Raw genomic sequence first — 12,804 nt, forward strand, 5'->3', positions numbered from 1 at the left:
TTATGACTTTGAAACTTTTGACGATTACATGTCAGGTAATTCTATAAAATGGTTGAGCTTGTCTGATGTTTCCTCAGGATTAGATTCAGGTTATGCGTCTTTAGCAGGAATATCATAGAAGCGATGCTGTGTTCTTCTCATTGCATCCCATCAGGCGGCTCATGATTTTAAATGCAGATTTGTCCCATCACTGATGTCTGCCAGACTTCTCCACTCTGAAGCCCCTGTTTTTCTCTTGGCAGTTATTAAGTATTTTGAGGGCAGAGGCTTTGAGGTTATATAAACATCCTGTTCCTTATCAAACTTTGCAAATTTATTTATTTGTTCATTCATTCATTTAAGCAGCATATGTACTTGTTTATATCAGACAGCCTCTAGTTTTCCATTTTATTTAATGCATTGCAATCGGTTACTCTTACAACTCTAGGGGAAGAGTTGAATGATTACAGCCCGTGTATATTTGCACTTGGTCTTCCTCTCGTCCTGATGTTAGATTTTAGTTTTTATTTTCCCTGGTCTTGACGTTTTAAATCTAATGTGACTGTTTTGTTTTATGTTTTCCTTAACACCGCTTCATATTCTGTATGGGAATTGGCAAGGGGCAAACGAACCAAAGGAAAGGAGACCCAGCGAGACTGAAACTCAACAGTGCTTAAAGCTTTAAACCGTGTTTCAAAAACTGTACAGGTTTTGTCCTAAGTGCCCCACACTGGAATTCGCTTCTAGGGAGGAACCACTTTTTTTTGTCTTAGAAACATGTATGTGAGTTCCTCATTTTATTGCAAATGTAGAACAATAATAATAACAACAAAATTAATCGTGTTGCCCTTTATGGAGCTTATTCTATACCAGACGCTGTTCTAAACACTTTAACCCTTACAGCAATCCTATGAGGCAGGTACTAGGGTTATCCCTACTTGACAGCAGAGGTATCTGAGGCGCTGGGAGTTTAAAATGATTTGCCTAGGGGCGCATGGGTAGCTCAGTCGGTTAAGCGTCTAACTTTGGCTCAGATCATGATCTCACGGTCTGTGAGTTCGAGCCCCGCGTCGGGCTCTGTGCTGACCGCTCAGAGCCTGGAACCTGTTTCAGATTCTGTGTCTCCCTCTCTCTCTGACCCTCCCCCGTTCATGCTCTGTCTCTGTCTCAAAAATAAATAAACGTTAAAAAAAATTAAAAATTAAAAAAAAATTAAAAGAAATAAAACGATTTGCCCAATGTCATTAGTAAGTGGTGGAACCAGAATTCGATCTCAAGTCTCCTGAGCTGTGACTCCACCTTTTTTTTTTAAGTTTATTTATTTATTTTTGAGAAAGAGAAAGCATGAATGGGGGAGGGGCAGAGAGAGAATCCCAAGCAGTCTCCGTGCTGTCAGCGCAGAGCCCAACGCGGAACCATGAGAGCACGACCTGAGCAGAAACGGAGAGTCAGACAATCTACTGAGCCACCCAGGTGCCCCTGTGACTCCACCGTTGTATCTATAATGCTGTACAAACCAGTCCAGAGAGGAGTTGGGTCTAGAATTTGGGGCAAATGGGATTTGTAAAAAGACATCCTTTTGTGGGGGAAGTCTTCCCTGGCCACCAAGGATAGGCAGAGAGCTTGATGTTCACCAACCATGAGGAGCAAGGAACCCCCGCTATCCAGGCCAAGGATGAACTTGGACTTCTGGACCCAAAGAGCAGCCAAAATCTAGAAGCAAGTTATATAATTTCTCTGTGTTGTAGTTCCCTTCTGGCACTCTCTAAGCTTTCAACAACATCTTATTAACCATTCTTGCTGGGCCTTAGCTGTGATGTGGAGTATTAAGCCATGGGGCTCCAAGCGTGGAGCAAAGTTGGGGAGAATAGCCTGAGGAATGGACCCACAGTCTAGCTCTAGGTAGATGGGTGGGGTGGCAAGCAACAGCCAGGAGTTTGTGATACATGTAGCAATTCCCTAAATATTCTCCATAATTCTTGGGTGGTTGGTTGACACGGCAGAAGCTTGGTAAATCGGTAGTTAAGGAAGAATTAGTTCCTGATTAATAATCTGCAAACAAAACTTCCCATTTAAAAAGATGTGGGGCTCCCCTTGGAGAAGGCAGACTGGCCCTTAGAACCCTCATCTTGGTTCTGTTTAGAGCGTCCTGTTATTTCCAGCACTAGTTGGATGAGGCTGCGGATGATTCTTCTTTCAAACCATGACTTCAGAGCTGGGATCCAGGACGTCTGCCAAATTTTTCCTTGCGGTGGATTCTTCTTTGGCATAGCACACGTCACGGTGATTGACTGAGGAAGAAGGCAAGGTGTCTTCCCTCTCAATGTCAAAAGATATGCAGTGTGTGATTGTGCAGAGTGTCCCCGCTACAGAGGCATCGTCAAAGAGGGGCTGAGGGCGGTGACTGAGCACATGATAGGTACGAAGTAAGTCAAAGCCAAATTGAGACCACTGAAAGCCAAACACAAAAAAGCGGCGGCAGAGAAATCAGATCCGGGAAATAGGTTTACCTAGCAACACAGCTGGTGTGAAGGAAGATTCCTCCAAGCAACGTGGACGAGAACAGCGGGGCCTATTCAAGTACATTCTGACTCATCAGATTTCTACGTGGAGCCACAGATGTGTTTAATTTTATACATTGAGACCGATTTGCACACTGTGAGCGTGCACGAACCCAGCTGCCTGAGCCACATAAGCACGGTAGATATGAAAAGAGTGAGTGGGAGACCCTAGCTGCCATTCTGAGGGCTCTCTTTGCTCTCGCCGGTTTCCTGATTCCACGGCCGCAAGACAAGACTCAGCCCCGCGGCTTTCATCTGGGGTTGTGGCCCCGTCACCCATCATTCACCACTCCCCACTTTTTTCCTGAATTCTGGAAGGCTTTTTTGGGTAGCTGGGACTTTTTTCAGAGTCTGGGTGTAATTATCACAAAACAGCCTCTGACTTTGGGGGTGGGGTGGGGTGGGGAAAAGGACCTTGGACCACGTAGGAGAGGAGGGCTAACCAGTCCTGCACCCAAAACTGTAATTAGAGCAATTCTGATGTCATCGTTAATCATGCCGATTTATGTTTTGAAAGGAAACCAAATGATGAATATAATGATTATTTCTGTTTCTGCTTCCCCCTCTTTTTCCCCTACAAAATTGGCAATAGCACTAAAGTCAAATTAAACATCTGTTTGAAAAATAAGCCGGAGTACTGATGACAGCTGCCCTGGACTTACAAATGTACCACAGCTGTCAAACTCTAAATTAACAAGATTTTCATTTATGAATAGCATAGAACTCGGATATAAAGGACCTTTTTCTCCTATTTTCCTGGCTTCCAGGGGCTGTTAAATGTGAAATCTTAGGGAAATGCCCAAGTTAAAATGGAGCTGAAATCAGCTTGTAATAATCAATGGTGGAAGGAGCAGGGGACATTCTTTCTTCTTATATCATCTCATTTCTTCATCGGCTTTAGGTTGAGTGTTGTCTGTGGCAAGCAGGCTTGCAGGGAGGCTAAGGATTCGGAGACAATTCTCTACCTGGCAGTTGAAAGTGAATGGTGATGGTGCTGTGGGCCTCTGGGGGAGGACTGTCTTCTTCTCTGGCACCAAGGACACTGGCTTGTCCTTCAGCATTGTCTGCGTCATCAGAGGGCTCCAGCCCCTGCTTCTTCCGGTTCCAGTAACGAACACCCAGGTACACATGACTTGCTTACACTGCAGTCCCATACTGGGTGCAAAAGATCTAAGCAAGCCATGTTGGCGACAGGGTAAAATATGTTCACCTTTTTCACCCTTTCTTCGTGATCCCGAAAGACAAAGGAGGCATGCAACCATTTCTTTGTCCCTTTCTAACCTTGTCCCAGAGTCCTCACCGTCCTTCCCAAGGATGGGGTGAGGCTCAGCAGTGGAGCAAGACATCTAGAGACTAAATACATGCAGGTGTGATACCGTAGTGTACTTTTTCACCGTTGCCCAAATGTTTCTATTTTTATCCTTTGATTATTTCATGTCAAAAATGTCCACAGGGATAAACAAATTGGGGTAGACACATTTAATGGGACATTACACAGATATTTAAAGGAACGAACTGCCAATACATGCTGCGATATGGATGAACCTCAAAAACACTTCGCTCAGTGGAAAAAGCCAGACGCAAAAGGCCACATACTGTATGAAATATCAATCAGCAAAGGCAGATTGGTGGTAGCCAGGGGCTGTGGGCAGGAGAATCGGGAGAAGCTGCTTAATGGGTGAGGGGTTTACTCTGGAGCAGTAGAAATGCTGTGGAACCAGACAGGAGTGGAGGTTGCACAACATTGTGTACTAAATGCCACTGAACTGGTGGCTTTAAGATGTTTAATTTTAGGGGCGCCTGGGTGGATCCGTCGGTTCAGCATCTGACCCTTGATTTCAGCTCAGGTCATGATCTCAATTTGGTTCGTGGGTTCCAGCCCCATGTCAGGCTCTGTACTGTCCCTGTCTGTGCAGAGCCTCCTTGGGATTCTATCTCCATCTCTCTCTGCCCCTCCTCCACTCTTGCGGGTGCTCTCTCATTCTCTGTCTCTGTCTCTCTCTCTCTCAGAATAAAAATAAATTAAAAAAACAAAGACAAAACTTTAATTTAAAAAAGTGGCTATTTTTAGGGGTGCCTGGGTGGCTCAGTCAGTTGATTGTCGGACTCATGATTTTGGCTCAGGTCATGACCCCAGGGTCACGGGATGGAGCCCTAGGTCTGGCTCTGCACTCACAGCAAGGAGCCTGCTTGGGATTCTCTCTCTCCCTCCCTCTCTCTGTCCCTCCCCTGCTTACACACACACACACACACACTCTCTCTCAAAATAAATAAATAAACATTAAAAAAATAAAATGGTTGGGGCGCTGGGGTGGCTCAGTCAGTTAAGCGTCCGACTTCAGCTCAGGTCGTGATCTCACGGTTTGTGAGTTTGAGCCCCGCGTCAGGCTCTGTGCTGACAGCTCAGAGCCTGGAACCCGCTTCCGATTCTGTGTCTCTCCCATTCTCTCTCTCTCTCTCTCTCTGCTCCCCCCCACCCCACTCATGCTCTCTCTCTCCTTCAAAATAAATAAACATTAAAAAAATTTTTTTAAAATAAAATGGTTAATTTCATGTTATGTGAATTTAATCTTAATTTTTAAAAATGTCCACAGGGTCAAAACACCGTGCATTAAGCCCACCACGACCAGGGTAGGGAACGTACCAGAAGCTGCTGCTCTATCAGTGGGGAAGGACTGGAAGTGGTCTTGCTGTGGGGCCCTGGGCCCTGGTGCATGACAGAGGCAGACGGGACTCTCACCCCTCGGGCCCCTCATAGTGTAGGCACATTCTGTGGAACAGTGCTTGCACCCGAGCTCAGCAGCCCACACTTCCTATTTACTGCATGCCAGTTCCTCCCCCGGGGGCTGGATCCTGCACCTGGGACTCCAGCTGCTGAATGAAACTCTGCTGGCATTGCACTGCTCCCCTGGAACCACGCCACTGCTGGCCTCGCAGGAACTCCTGGCATCTGGATTCTACCAGTCGGATGGTAGGTCTCAGGGCATCTACATCTTCCTAGGCCAAGCACATGTTGCCCTTTCAGCCATGGCCTTGGTCTTTCCAAGTGCTCTCCCAGAACCAGCCACTTCAACAGGCTCAGGGCTTCCCAGCTCCTTTCTGTCCACTCCTTGCTTCCTCCCCCGGATGGCATGGCTGAGGTCCCGGCCAGCCTCATGGGAGAGCCACCCTGACTCACAACAAAGGAGCCTGTGGTTCTTCTCAATACCTAATGCCAGAAAAACTGTGGGGGAAGCTGCACCCCAGATCCTCCTAACGCTGCCAGCTTCCTCTAAATCATACACAGTCATCTCATGTGGGTTTCCTCTGTTATTTCCTTCCAAGATAAAAAGGTTTGGTGAGCTCTGTGAAGTTCCAAAGTATTATGAGCGTTCGCTAATTCCTCCTTAAGACCCAGCCTCTCTTCCCACGAATAAGCCTTCCTCTTGCCAGATCTCAGGGTTTGTTTCCATTTTCTAAATGGCAATTTGTTTCCTCCCTTGGGAACAACATCTTTCCCCTGCCTCAAACCACCCCCCCTCAACAGACAATCCTCTACCCCCTGGTTTACAGGAGGGGCTCTGCACTCACAGACCTCATAGACCAACTGAGGCAAAAGGCGGAGGGGAGATGGAGAGTGATCAAACTCAGGGTAGTTCAGTGGTGTTTAGTTAACAACAAAGATTTTGGTGTCGCACGGAAGTGGGTTTAAGTCCCCCCTTCATCACCCAACTGCTTTATTACTCCGGATGTAAACTCTCTAAACCTTGGCTCTCTCATCAACAAAATGGGAAAGCCCTACAGAGAAAAGAGAAATAGGCTTTTAGGAGAATTAAGTGAGATAAGGCACGCTACACACCCAGTGCTTGGTGAGGGATATAAGCTACTCACATTGTCAGGCACACTAATTGATGCATCGGACACCTGTGTATGCCTGCCTCTTCACATCCCTCCTGTCCCAACTCTGATCCCAATGACCGTCATGGAGGTGACCAGCTCTGCCCTACTGTAATTGCAGGATGCACACTTCGTCTGCGTGGAACATCTCTTGATTTCTGTCCCAGAGCTTCTCTGGTGCTGCAGTATGTGTTCAGAGTCTGATTAATTCTAACATGTGCGCAACCCAGAAGTGCGTGAGGGAGTGAATGCTTGTGGGGCCAACCTTGACCAATGGAAGATGGAAGCCAATGGATAATGGCTTTCCCCACTATCCTTGGGCACACTGTTCTGAGACATGCGTCACAAGGCTTCACAAAGGTCCCGGTGGGATCAAGTACCAGTTGCCTACACTGATGGCCAAGTTAATAACACTTGACTGAATCATGCCTTCCCTACTGTCCCTCTCCCCTGCCCCTTGGGATCACTTCCCAAATAAACTACCCGCAAAAAAAGCCTTTGTCTCAGCTGGGCTTTTAGGAGGACCTGGGACAGGAATCAACTGTTACTAAGTTGTTAGCACTGGGGGTATGCATTAGAGCAGGGGTCAGTACACTTCTTCTATAAAGCGCCAGAGAAAAAATATTTGGCTGTCGCACCTTCTCAATTCTGTTGCAGTAGCATGAAAGCAGCACTCAACAATATGTAAATGGATGAACATGGCTGTGTTCCAATAAATCTTTATTCACAAAAACAGGCAGGGGGCTGGATTTGACCTACGGGCTGTGATTTGCCAACTCCTGCACTAGGGCCACAGAAAGGAGTAAAATAGATCCCTCCATGAGGCTCAGTCTCCTGTGGAGAGGAGAAGCACATAGAAATGAGTCTGTAAAGGTGACTGAAACAAGTCACGAAGGGCCTTGGATACCATGCTAAGGTACTTTGACTTTATTCTCTGGCAATGGGTAACACTGAATAAGTTCTCAGATCCGGAAATAGGTTATTTCACTGGCAAGCAATGTGTTGCTTCTCTTTAACATTTATGTGCAACCCAGTCCTGCCACAGGGCTACCTCCTCTGTGCACTTGGAGTGGTACTTTCGTTACTAAACTTCCCACCGTAGACTGTATCGACAGGGCAAAGCTCCCTTATCTGACACCCCCAAGGCCAAGTGTATTTCAGAATTCGGAATATTTTTGGATTTCAGAAAGACAATGCAATTCAAATTCCATATATTTTGTAACATTCCTATCAGGGTCTGGATATCCAACTCATTGATATTTACACTAAAAGACTATAAACAACTTCAAGTCAGTTCAGGACAGGTTCGGGACCTAAAGGGGGGTAAAAAAAACTCTTTGGGAGTTTAGAGATTTTTGGCTTTCAAAACTGCAGATTAAAGATTGTGAACCTGATTTGTTTTGTGTTTCACTCCTAGGACTGTGACCTGCTCAAAGACGGCCTCTGAGTCCTTCGAGCCTACACACAGGAGGTGCTCAATAAATGTTACCAAGAGAATGGGCAGACGGGAATGGCTGGAGCACGGGGTTCATGGAAGTGCAGGAAGAGGCTGGTCAGGGACTCTGGTAAAGGACACGGGGAGACTTAAACGCTCTGATTAAAATTCTGGACTTTATCTTGTAGGTGATAGAGAGCCCCGTTCAGCTTTGGTAGGTACGTGATATGACTCAGCTGTATATGAGGACAGCAAGACTTATCCCAGAGGAAGGAGCGGAGGGCAAGGAACCATAGTGAGCAATTAGGTGGTTCCTGTAATACTGTGGTGAGAAGAGTTTGTGGATAAGGCAATGAATATGAAGCACACGGTAGGCAGAAGAGGCAGATTTGGAAACTAATGGTTTTGGAGATGAGCTTGATCCAGTAGCACCAATCTTAGAGGGTAGAGTTCTGATCACAGACTCCGGAGCCCAGATCTTCTGTTTAAATCCCAGCTCTGTCACGTACCCTGTGACGGTGGGCAAGTTATTTACTCTCTCCTGTGCGTCGGCTTCCTCTGGTAGTATCTGGTCCATAGGGTGGCTGTGAGGACTACATACGTATTTGTAACGCACCTAGAACAGGGCTTGGCTCTTGCCTATTGAGTACTAACTACCTGCATTGTTTGAAAAGGCTGAATTCCCCAAATGGTTCATCAAGTAACTATCTCCCCAGGAGCAAGAGGACCCACATCTTGGACCCTCCCCAAAAGTTATGAATGGGTGTCAGAAATCCAATTGTAAGTGCATGTAATAAAGGTTACAAACATACGAAAAGAGAGGATCACTTCAGGGGACAAAATTTTCGTCAGATTTAAGGGGACAAGATTTCCCTCTGGTGGGGTCTGCACACATCTGTTCTGTTCACAGGGGGCCTTTTCTTTCAATCAGTTGCTCCTTCGCTATAATGTTTACAGCATTCCGGCAGCATGATGGCCTGCCAGGGCAACTTTAAGCGCTGGGTCATTCGTTTGTAGGGAGAAGGCTATAAGGAGGTCTGCCTGGAAAGCCTGTAATTTAGAAATGCTCAAATCTTTGCATCCAAATGGAAAATGGAAATGGTGTCAGGTTTGTGCCAAAAGGAAAGTCATAATTGCTGTGTGCTTCCCTTCCTGCCCTCCTGGGCAAAGGAACACTAGTAACCAAGCAGGCTTCCGAGCTGTCATCTACAGACATTTAGCAAACTCTGCAGCTTATTCTACCAGGAGTATTAACCAAACACTGCAACACAAATGTTCCTTTTGCAAGCAAGCGTTCTGCAACCAAGTCAGAATCTCCCCTTTCATCTGCCCTGAGCTTTGCTGCCAGACTTAAATGTCCTTACTAACTCTTTAATGAACGTTCCCCCCAGCCTGTCAGTCCACCATTTAATACCCACTAATGGCTCCCTTGTTCCTCTTGAATCAAATTCAATCTCTTTACCTTGACACTGGAAGACCTCCGTGATTCAGCAATGGATATTGGCCCCCGAAGACCTTCTAATCTCACTGGGTCTGTCTCTCGGGCTGCCGTGTTTATGCTCACCTCCAGATTCTCATCTCAATTTCACCAGGGCCACCCCTTGGGCCGGAATAGCCTTGTGCATTTATCCAAAGCCTACTCTAGCCTTTAAGATAGAAACTAACCCTTCCTGGAAACTCTGGTGCTCCCCTTATTCCATTCCTCACTCATCTTGTTTCTAACCACATTTTACTGTCCCCAGTTCATGTTTGTCTGGGCCTTGCTAACCTTTGCATATGTATTTTTTTTTTATACCACAACTAGAGTGAAAATATCTTGGAAGTCAGGATCATTGTTGATAACCTGAGCCCTTCTCAATCCTAGTATACTCTAGTTGGCCAGTTTCCCAAATGCTGCCTCCTACATGAAAGAGGAGGAAACTTTCTCAGCGAGATAGAGTCCTTCTCAACTTGATTAAAGCATCAATTTGGAGCCCGTACTTCATGTCATACTTAAAAGTAACATATAAGAGTATCCCCATTAAAGGCAGGAATAATCATGAACAGCACTATTTAGTAGTCTAATAGAGGTGATAGATAATAAACTAAAACATGAAAAGGAAATACAAGGTATACTCATTCATTATTTCCCAAAAGAATGAAAGAACAAGCCATAAGAACTGTCGAGAGAGTTCAACAGTGTCCAAATCCAAACTCGGGGTACGAGAATGAATGGCTCTCCTAACCACAGGCAATTAATGATTAGGAAGTGTCACAGGAAAAAAAGAGCCCACTCACAAAGGCAACAAGACTACCTATGAGGAGAAAGCCACACACAAAAATGGAATCTCAATGAAGAAAAATCAGTGTACTTTACTGAAGGATATAAAAGATCTGAATAAGTAGGGGATATTCCATACTTCTGACTGGGAAAACACATTGTAGGGATGCTGACATTTCCCACACTAAACTATTAATTCAATGCAACACCATTCAAAATCCCAATATAAGTTTTATTGAACTAAAACAAACTTATTCTATGATTCGTCTGGAATTATGAATCTGCTTGAATGGCCATGAACGTTTTGAACTAGAAGATTAATGAGCAATGACTTGCTATCAAAACATCAAATAAAATTATGCTATAAAATGGTGTGGGTTTTGTGCAGAAATAGATAAGATCAGCAGAACAGAACGGACCTGGGTAAAGATTTATATTTGATGAAGCAGTATTTCACACAATTAGGGGAAAGGACAAACTATTCAATAAACGGAGGTGGGACAACTAATTAGTCATTTTGGGAAACATAGGTAAATTTTGATTTCCCATCTGTGCGGGATATCTTTGATTTGCTGCTCTAGATACCCTCTCAAACAAACAAACAAACATACAAAAACAAACAAACAAACAAAAACCAAGAGAAAGGAAGAACATGGGGCTTTGGAATGCAACGGACATGTGACTCAAGAAACTTCCCTCATTTCCTGGGACTTCCTCTGTCAAATGAGGGTAGTTTGTTCTGAAGATTATATCTGATAAAACGTGCTAGCTGTGCTGCCGAGTTACTGGTACCTAGAAAGGACTCGCTGACCTTTTCTCTCTCTTCCATTTGGCCCATGAGAACTTCAAGGGCCAAGAGTATACCTCAGTTGTCTATCTATCGTGGACGCGTGGGTGAATAGAAGCTCAGTTACATTTGCTGAGAGAACGAGCGACTGAACAAGCCACACTTGTTCACTGTTAATGGATAAACATATGTTCACATATGTTCATTGTTAGCGGGTAAACAAGAGATGCCTTTCTGGCTTCTGCCAGGAAGATGAAACACTTCTGGTTTGTGAGAACAAGAAGTCAAAGAAAACCAGAGATCGGAGCCAGGAGGACAAGAAGGATAAGGATTTTCAGAGCAGGAAGACTCATCACATAAATCTCATGTTTTCCAATGTTCTTCAGAGCCCCAGGCTCTGCGGAGTAACCGGGCAGCCATGGGCCAGAGTGTGGGAACCAAAAAGCCACGCTGGGAACCGAGTCTCCAGAGTGAGACACTGAAAGTGCTCATGGACAAAAGTCAGGTCACATGTGACCACACAATAGAACTCTAACCCCAACCTCTGTAGCAACCGGCCTGGGAAGCCAAACCACAACCCCTGTCGTGACATTTGGTACTTGTCAATGACCACCAGCTCCTCTAATTTTTGCCCCCACTGCCTCCTCTATTTCCAACTCAGGACCAACCAGAGAAAGCCAAACATGCTTTCCAAACCAATCACATAAGATGTTCTGCTTTTAGTTAGCCTGCTTCCAACTTCCCCATGTTAATACCCTACCCTCCATTCAGAACACACCAGCAGTCTGCCCTTTTTTTCCCCCTATTAAGCTTTCCTCTGCCAGTCTCTGAATCCCTGCCAAAGGCTAGTGATGGCGGCTGACTCCCTTGCTATATAGAGAGTACTGGATAAGTAGCCCCGATTTGTTCTCATTTCAGTGGCCTTTATTTCCACAGGCCTTCTCCCATATTCCAACTAGATATTAGATACATGTTCTATACTGGGGTTTGTATATAAGGTTTTATTTTGAAAAGTTCTACTGCTCATTGTGTTTTTTTAAAAATTCACTGATATAGATTAATGCCAAGAGACAAACGTCTCAAGGAATCTGAGTAAGAATGTTCAGCTTGCATTAAAGTAAGACACAAGTGATATATAGACAGATGGCAGCAAAGGGAAGCCAGACAAAGACAGGGCAGGGCCTGGGCAATGGACAGAGGCTTCCAGAGACCTCTGTAGGCTTTTTTTCCGTAAACCAGGCACAGCTGAGTCCAGGAGATATAGGGGCTGGACTGTCTAGTTGGAACACCTCCTTACCAGCCACTCCTCAGAGGTGGGCTGGAATTAACCACAGTTGTAAGACTGTAGAAATGTCCACCTGCCAGAAGTGTAGACAAATGAACCAAATATATAAATAAGGCCCTAGGAGGACTCAAATAAGAGGAAGACGATTGGGGAGGTCCTAGCCCCTTACCTCGATGGGAAAATGGCTTCTTAGATGCTGGGATTGGAGCCCTGTCTACCTATGACAATTTGCCTGCCTGAAATCCTAAAATTCTCAGGATCACTCTATAAAGTTTTAAAATCTATTTAAAATAGGTTACGGCTGCATTTGCCCAACTTGTGAATGTTAATATATGTCTCAGAAAAAAAGGAGTCAAATAAGTTTGGGAAACGCTGGTGAAACCAAGTTAAACAGATATCGTTTTAGTAGGACTTTGCAAAACCTTAAATATGCTAATATATGTAGTGAATCTATATAAAGCATTTTCCAAACTTATTTAACTGTAGAAATTGGTTTCCTGCCCACTTATTTACATCTCCCTGAACATCACTCTATGGCATACCATTTTGGAGACACAGGTTTGAGATAATGCTACCTTTCAAAGGAAAACCACCAGCTGGTTAAGTTAATATCTCTTAAAA

General features: G+C 44.9%; 1 protein-coding gene across 4 annotated transcripts in view; it reads right to left on the reverse strand.

Moving 5' to 3' along the window:
* The window catches only part of SPON1 (spondin 1), a 261,347-nt gene that overhangs the window by 174,584 nt on the left and 73,959 nt on the right, over nt 1-12,804 (reverse strand). The window lies entirely within an intron of this gene.

The sequence above is a fragment of the Puma concolor genome, chromosome D1, assembly GCF_028749965.1.
Source record: "Puma concolor isolate L17-30 chromosome D1, mPumCon1.1.hap2, whole genome shotgun sequence".
NCBI lineage: Eukaryota > Metazoa > Chordata > Mammalia > Carnivora > Felidae > Puma > Puma concolor.